The sequence below is a fragment of the Macaca mulatta genome, chromosome 12 (assembly GCF_049350105.2).
Source record: "Macaca mulatta isolate MMU2019108-1 chromosome 12, T2T-MMU8v2.0, whole genome shotgun sequence".
Lineage (NCBI taxonomy): Eukaryota > Metazoa > Chordata > Mammalia > Primates > Cercopithecidae > Macaca > Macaca mulatta.
In genome coordinates this window covers 99,101,455-99,110,389 of record NC_133417.1, presented here as the reverse complement: position 1 = coordinate 99,110,389, position 8,935 = coordinate 99,101,455, and the positions used below count along the sequence as shown (strand labels likewise).

General features: G+C 37.9%; 1 pseudogene; it reads left to right on the top strand.

Annotated features, from left to right (window-relative positions):
* Positions 1–2,640: 2,640 nt before the first annotated feature.
* LOC100427575 (glutamine synthetase pseudogene) lies at positions 2,641–3,683 on the top strand (annotated as a pseudogene).
* Positions 3,684–8,935: the final 5,252 nt, after the last annotated feature.

Here is an 8,935-nt window from a genome sequence, read left to right as displayed (position 1 = left end):
TGTTGTTAATTCTAGTAACTTCATGAGACTTAACTACTCTTTCACATAAACCATTAAAGTGCCAGTTTACCTTAACAGATGCTTTAATTCTCTCACCTCAAAATTCTCACCTTATTCTGCCATCAGTCCTAAATTATTAAATAATTATTATCACCTAATTCTGATCAATCCCCCTACATTTGAACCACCTTAAATCAGACTTCAAAATCTCAGTAAATATCCCAACATTGCCCTTTCTTCTCTGGGATGCTCCCTACACAGAATTACAGAATGATAACCTATTCATCAACAGATTGGGTGATGCCTTGGGAGCCCAGTGTTTGGCAATAAGATAGATAAAATACTTTCAAAAATGTCTCTCTAGCTGTTTGGGCCTCTGCATTTTGCTCACTCTGTCCCTCTACTATGAAGAGACAAGCAGAGGAGTTTAAAAATATTTTAATATTACAGTTAAACTGTGACTTAATGCCTTGAAATGTTATTCCAATTTTAATCCACAAGTAGTACATAAAAGAGAAAATAAAATCACATTTAAGTTATTACTATCAAGTTCTTTCTTTGCCAATATTGAAAACATTAACTTAGCCTCTTTTATTCTTGATAGTATGTTAGGAGACTCTGGAGAGGAGCAAATGAACAAAGTCAGATTACCAGAGAAGAAAAGAATAAAGAGCAAAAGAAATATAAACAAACTAAAAAGTTAAAAAAGAGGTTATATATTTTAAATATCAGACAGTGGAAAATGAGGCTAAATGGGGGTATAAGGTGTGCAAAATTTACCTCCACTAAAATACCAATGTTTGGAAGACTGTTATTAGGATCAAAAGTTTTTTTATAACTTATTTCATCTTCTTTCTGCACCCTCATCCATCCACTAGTTAACAAAGAGTAAAACAATGTTGGGTCATCCAGTTCTTTAATATAATAATTTAATAATGGCTATGTTCTCAAACATTCTCTCATTGGGATCAAAATCCTTAATTATTTGGATAGTTTTCCCTTCACCTGCTAAGTTAGTCTTACCTTGGTACTTTGCTGTTGACCCTTTCTGATTCTCTTTATCAAGAGCTGCGATCCCTATGCTACAAAAGAATCATAGGCAGTTCAGCGAGTTAAACTTCACAGCCTTCCTTTGCTTGATCATGCTGTGCTATAAAATTGCTGTTACCGAACCGCAGACTTCTCTTGGTTGTAAAGGGAGTGTTCTCTTTTCAGGTCCTAAATGGACAGCAGGGCCAATGACTCCTCTTTTCGCCCCCAAAAGTTATTTTATTTATCTAACGCATCATTCTCTTTTCCAAAAAGTGAGAAATCAGGACTCACATAGAATACTTATCTCTCTTCCTTTCCCCCCAATACCTTCAAGCTGGGAAATCAACTGACTTTGCTTCCACTCCTTTATTCTTTTTGCTTTGCAGAAACAGGTGAATCCTGATGCCTCTCCTGCTACAGGAAACCTGAATTACTGGAGTCCTCTAAAGTACATTTATTGATATGGTAAAGGAGAATAAAGAATTTGGGAAATCCATTCTTAAGACAACAGCCAGACATTTAAAGCTATTGTTTCATGTATAATCTGATTTGAATGTCAAAAAATATATATTGCTTATGTATTTCTTTTTGCATTCCATCTGCAACACATTTTAATATTCCTTTAAGTAGAGAAAGTAGGGTAAGCCAGAGCAATGGCCAGTACTCAGGAAATCGAAATGGTAAGACATTATAATTTTAATATCAGTCACTTCCATTAAAAGCTTATTTAAAAGCTCACCATATCTACCATTGAAAAATTATTCTTTTTGCTTAATTTACTATCACACTTAATACATTTCTTAGTTTTTAAAATTAAAAATAGTAGATATTTTAAAAGAGTAATACAAGCTTCATAATGAAATGCATTACTTCTCTCTTTTAACCTAACAAAATCCAGAAGCAATTTTTTAAGAAGTAAATACTATTTTCTGTTTTTAAATAATTAAGGTGAATGCATGAATTATAAGTTCACTTGGGTGTGTTTTGATTAAGGAACACACCCCTTAAGCCCACTCCTCAGAGAACATTTTCATCAACCTTAGAAAATTTCCTTATGTTCCTGTAGGATCAATTTTCCACACTCCAGAGGCAAACAGTGCTCTGATTTCTATCATGCCATGTTACTTCTGCCTCTTTTCTTAAAATTTATGAATGATTACCTAAACTACGAACCAGTACCATTTATATCTGATTCCTTTCACTTACATAATGCTTTTGAGTTTAATCAAGATTGCCACATGTGTTAGCATTTCATTACTTTGTAATGCTGTGGATTGCTGTAAATACCATCCACTCTTCCGGACCATGGGTTTGGCGTCCTTGGATTTAACCAACCAAGAGTAAAACATATTTGGGAAAAAAAATGTGTCTCTACTGAACATGTACAGATTATTTTTCTTGTCATTATTCGCTAAACAAAGCAATATAACAAGTGTTTACATAACATTTACATTGTTTTAGATATCATAAGTAATCTAGAGATGACTTTCAATCTATGGGGGCAGAGTCAAGAATGGGAGATGAGTGGAGGTCTGAGCATCACAGCGGCCCCCTCTTTTCTCTCCCCACCTTTACCGGTCTGCTCAGCTCACAGAATACCTTTCCACCATGACTCCCTCAGCAAGTTCCTGCTGAAACAAAGCATCAAGCAGATGTACATGTCCCTGCCTCAGGGTGAGAAAGTTCAGGCCATGTGTATCTGGATCATTGTGACTGGAGAATGACTGCACTGCAAGACCCATACCCTGGACGGTGAGCCCAAGTGTGTGGAAGAGTTGCCTGAGTGGAATTTTGATAGCTCTAGTACTTTCCAGTCTGAAATCTCCAACAGTGACATGTGTCTTGTGCCTGCTGCCATGTTTTAGGACCCCTTCCACAAGGACCCTAACAAACTGGTGTTCTGTGAAGTTTTCAAGTACAATCGAAAGTCTGCAGAGACCAATTTGAGGTACATCTGTAAATGGATAATGGACATGGTGAGCAATCAGCACCTCTGGTTTGGCATAGAGCAGAAATATACCCTCATGGGGACAGATGGGCAGCCTTCGGTTGGCCTTCCAATTGCTTTTTTGGGCCACACAGTCCATATCACTGTGCTGTGGGAGCAGACAAAGCCTATAAGAGGAATGTCTTGGAGTCTTATTACCAAGCCTACTTGTATGCTGGAATTAAGATCGCAGGGACAAATGTTGAGGTCATGCCTGTCCAGTGGGAATTCCAAATCGGATCCCATGAAGGAATCAGCATGGGAGATCATCTCCCGTTTCATCTTGCATCATGTATGTGAAGACTTTGGAGTGATAGCAGCAACCTTTCATCCTAAGCCTATTCCTGGGAACTGGAATGGTGCAGGCTGCCACACTAACTTCAGCACCAAGGCCATGTGGGAGGAGAAAGGTATAAAGTACATTGAGGAGGCCATCAAGAAAATAAGCAAGTGGCACCAGTACCACATCCGTGCCTATGATTTCAAGAGGCGCCTGGAAAATGTCTGTTTCCTAACTGGATTCCATGAAACTGATGGCAGAAGCGGCCCATCTGGAGCAGCTGCTGCCATGATGCTGGCTGCAGTTGGGGAGGCACCACCTGGGCTCTGTGCTCCATGGAGCAGGCAGGAGCCAAAAACAGGTGGGATCTCTGCCCCCTCCTGAGTTGGAGGGGTGGGAGCTCCACTCTTCCAGGTGCAGCTGTATCCTCCCAGCCATGACTGCAGACCCAGGCATCATTGTACTCTCAGGAACCTGGAAAGCCCCCTTTCCCCAAGACTCAGAAGTGCCTGCTTGTGCTACCTGGCCTCTCCTGGCTCCTGGTGCCCACTCCGATTTTGGAGCAAAGTTGATGCTGAGCCCAGGCACAGTTGCGCCCTGACTGGGTGTGTGCACACTTGGGGCAGTGCTGACATGCCAGGCTCCTGCAGCCTTGGGCCCCTCTGGACTATGGGCACCTGTGAACTCAGGAGGGAGGCCAAGAGGCATGAAGGAAGCTCCACTTGGGCCTGCAGGCACCCCTCGGCACAAACAGCCTGGATGCCATGGGTGCCTTGCATGGCAGGTTGATGGTGGTAGGAGGCAGACAGGCTTCTGGAGGGGAAGGGTTGGTTCCCTGGTGAAGCCCCACCTTCAAGCCAGAGAAGGCCTGAAGCATGGGGGCCGGGCTGCTAGTTCTGCAGACCGGAATGAGAACTTATGGTGCTTTTTCAGCTGTGCATGGCCACCCATGGAACCAATCAGCATGCACTTTCTCCACTCTGAAGCCCATAAAAGCCCTAGACACAGCTAGACTCAGGCAGACAACAAGATGACCTGAGGGCAACTAGGAGCTGCTCATCCTGGGTCTCCTTTGGTTGTATCTTTTATACTTGCACCAGCAATTAATTATAGTTCCAGTAGCTCCACAATTTCATCAACATTTGGTAGTATCAGTTTTTTACTTTAGTCATCCTTGTGAGTTCGTGGTGATAGATCAACTTTGTATGACATTATAGTTTTAAAGTTGTATTTTTCTGTTTATGAATAATGCTGAAAACATTATCATATATATTGCCCATTATTACATCTTCTTCTATATAGTATTTATTTTTATTGTTTTTTATTGTTGGATTATAGGAGTTATTTTATGTTCTGAATTGAGAGTTGTCTGATTTTATACATACACCCCCACATACAGACACACATTAATTACTTCTGCCTCTGTTCTTAAAATTTATTAGTGAAAATCTCAACTATATACTACTTGTCTCTGATTCCTTTCACTCATACAATAACTTTGAGATGAATCCATGTTGTGTTATGTGTTAGCATTTCATTCCTGTGTGTTGCTATAAGTACTATTGACCCTCCATATCTCCCTCTTTCTCTCTCTCTCTCTGTGTGTGTGTGTTGGGGGGTGATTATATATTCCCCGTCTGAGATTTACCTATTTGCTTTTTTATTGGAGGAGGGGCATAAGTCTTTGGAGGAGCATAAGTGATTTTTTTACATGAAATATATCCATTTTTATTATTTCATAGGCTTTCATTAGTTTCCTATTGCTGCTATAACCAATTACCATAAATTTTGTAGCTTAAAGTAACAGTAATTTATTATTTTACTTTACTGGAAGTCAGAATAATGAAAATGTGTTTGCTGGACTGCTTTCCTTCTGGAGACTCTGTAAGAAAATCCATTGTATTTCCTTTTCCAATGTGAAAAGGTTGTCTGCATTCTGTAACTCATGTCTCTTCCTTGAATTACCCTAACCTTTCTTCCTTTGTCACATCTATTCTGAGTCTACCCCTCTTCTATCCCTCATATAAGAAACTTTTGATTATATTGCTTCCAGCCTGATAATCCGGCATAATCTTCCAATCTCAGTATTCTTAATCACATCTGCAAAATCTTCTTTCCATGTAAAGTAACATGCTCATAGTTTCAAGGAATTAGGGCATATATGTCTTCATGGGACATTATTTTGTCTATCACATCACTTATTTAGTCTTAAGAAATATTTCCTTTTCCCAGGATTGCAATTATAGTTTCCTGTGTTTATGCTAGAAGTTATATGATTATAACTATTACCACTTGGTCTATTTTCCATCTCAAATTATAATGGTGTAAGGGATTGAAATTCATTTTTGATTCATAGATTTACCCACTATTTCCAGCAACATTTGTTAGAAAATGTTTCCTCGTCTTATCAAGCTGTTTTGAAACTTTTATCTAAATTTTTTTTTTTTTTTTTGAGACGGAGTCTCGCTCTGTCGCCCAGGCTGGAGTGCAGTGGCCGGATCTCAGCTCACTGCAAGCTCCGCCTCCCGGGTTTACGCCATTCTCCTGCCTCAGCCTCCCGAGTAGCTGGGACTACAGGCACCCGCCACCTCGCCTGGCTAGTTTTTTGTATTTTTTAGTAGAGACGGGGTTTCACCGTGTTAGCCAGGATGGTCTCGATCTCCTGACCTCGTGATCCGCCCGTCTCGGCCTCCCAAAGTGCTGGGATTACAGGCTTGGGCCACCACACCCGGCCTAAATTTTTTTATCATGTGTGCAAATCTACTTCTGATTCTCCAATTGATTACATAAATAGAAATACCTGTTCACCAATCGTGTGCCTTCTTTTGAGAGATGTCTGTTCAGATCATTTGCTCATTTTTGAATCAGATTGGTTTTGGGGGGTCGCTATTGAGTTGTTTGAGGTCCTTATGTATTCTGGTTATTGATTTCCTGTCAGATAATTTGCAAATATTTTCTCCTCTTCTGTAGGATGTTTCTTCATTCTCTTGATTGTTTCCTTTGCTTTGCAGAAGTTTGATTAGCTTAGTATAATCTCCTTTGTCTACTTTCACTTTTGTTGCCTGTGCTTTTGAGGTCTTACCACAAAAATCTTTGCTCAGACCAATCGATGTCCTGAAGTGTTTTCTTCTAGTAGTTTATTATTCTACTGATTTCTTCTAGTAGTTTCATAATTTTGGGTCTTACATTTAAGTCTTTAATCTATTCATTTGATTTTTGTGCACAGAGAAAGATAAGAGTCTAGTTTAATTTTTCTCCATAAGGATATCTAGTTTTCCCAATACCATTAAGGAGACTGTACCTTCCCAAATATATGTTATTGTTGTCTTTGTCAAAAATGAGTTGGCTGTAAATGTGCAGATCTATTTCTAAGTTCTCTATTCTGTTTCTTTGGTCTATGTATCTATTTTCATGTCAGTGCCATACCATTTTGGCTACTACAGCTGTAAATGTACAGATCTATTTATAAGTTCTCTTCTCTGTTTCTTTGATTTATGTATCTATTTTCATGTCAGTGCCATACTGTTTTGTGTACTATACCTTTGTAGTTACAGTTGAATCTTGAACAACACAGGGGGTTAGAAGTGCCAACTCCCACACATTTGAAAATTATTATATTTTTAACTTCCCAAAAACTTAACTAGTAATAGCCTACTATTGACCAGAAGCCTTATTAATAACATAAATAATGTATTAGCATATATGTTATATGTTGCATTTTTACAACAAGCTAATCTAAAGAAAAGAAAATGTTATTAAGAGTCACAAGGAAGAGAAAATATAGTTACTATTCCTTAAGTTTAAGTGGATCATCATAAAAGTATTCTTCTTGTATTCACATTGAGTAAGCAGAGAAGGAAGAAACATAGGAGCAGTTGGTCTTGCTGTCTTATAGGTGGCAGCAGCAGAAGAAAATTCAGATATAAACAGGTGGGAATTGAACAATGAGAACACTTGGACACAGGGTGTCCAAGGGGAACATCACACACCAGGGCATGTCTTGGGGTGGGAGGAGTGGGGAGGGATAGCATTAGGAGAAATACCTAATGAAAATGATGTGTTAATGGGTGCAGCAAACCAACATGACATATGTATACATATGTAACAAACCTGCACGTTATGCACATGTACTTTAGAACTTAAAACTATAATAATATAAATAAAAAATAAATAAATTTTAAAACAGAAAATGCAGATGTAAGTGGACCTGAACAGTTCAAACTCGTGTATTAAAGGGTCAACTGTACTTTGAAATCAGTTTGCATGATGCCCCAGCTATGTTCTTTTTGCTCTGGATTGCTTTGGCTATTCAGGGTCTTTTGTGGCTCCATACAAATTTTAGGATTGCTTTTTTCTATTTCTGTGAAGAATGTCATTGGTATTTTGATAGAGATTTTGTCGAACCTGTAGATTGCATTAGGTTAAGAATGGACATTTTAACAACATTAATTATTCCAATCCATGAACATGAGATATCTTTCCATGTTTCATGCCCTCTTCACTTTCTTTTATCAGCGTTTACAGTTTTTATTGTCGAGGGCTTTTACTTCTTTGGTTACATTTATTCCAAAGTCTTTTAAATTTTTTTGTAATTAACATAAATGATATTGTTCCTTTATTCCCCGTCAGATTATTCACTGATAATCTATAGAAGTAGCAGTAATATTTGTATGTTGATTTTGTATCCTGCAAGTTTAGTGACTTAGTTTTTCTGTTCTGACACCTTTTTGGTCGAGGCTTTAAGTTTTTCTAAATGTAATATAATATCCACATACTGGGGCTTATCATAGGGCGAAGGGTGGGTGGAGGGAGAGGATTAGGAAAAATAACTAATGGGTACTAGGTTTAATACCTGGGTGACAAAATAATCTTTACAACAAACCTCCATGACACAAGTTTACCTATATAACAAATCTGAACATGTACCTTGAACTTAAAATAAATGTCAAACAAAAAAAAGATGTCATCTGCAAACAACATCAATTTGACTTATTTCTTTCCAATTTAAATGCCTTTAATTTTTTTTTCTCTTGCCTAATTTATCTTGCTTGGGCTTTTGATACAACGTTAAATAACAGTAGTGAAAATGGGCATCCTTGTCTTCTTCCAGGTTGTAAAGGAAAGACTATGTTTTTCTCTATTTAGTATGGTACTGGCTGAGGGTTTGCCTTATATGGACTTGTTATGAGGTATGTTCCTTTTACACCTAGTTTGTTGAGAGTTTTTCTCCTGAAGAGATGTTGAATTTTATAGAATGCTGTTTGAGCATGTACTGATATGGTCATATGGTTTTTGTCTTTCATTTTGTTAATGTGATGTATCGTGTTTATTTATTTGCTTATATCGAATCATCCTTGCCTCCCCGGGATAAATCATACATGACTGTCATGTATTGTCTTCTTGATGTGCTGTTGAATTTGGTTTGCTAGTATTTTCCTTTTTGAAGATTTCTGCATTAATTTTCACCAAAATAAATTCACCAACTATTGGCCTGGAGTTTTCTTTTTTAATTATATTGTTGTCTGGTTTTTGTATAATGATAATGCTGGCCTTATTAATAAGTTTAGAAGTTTTCCTTTCCTTTCTTTCTTTCTTTTTTTTTTTTTTGAAGTTGTTGTAGTAGAACTGTTATTAGT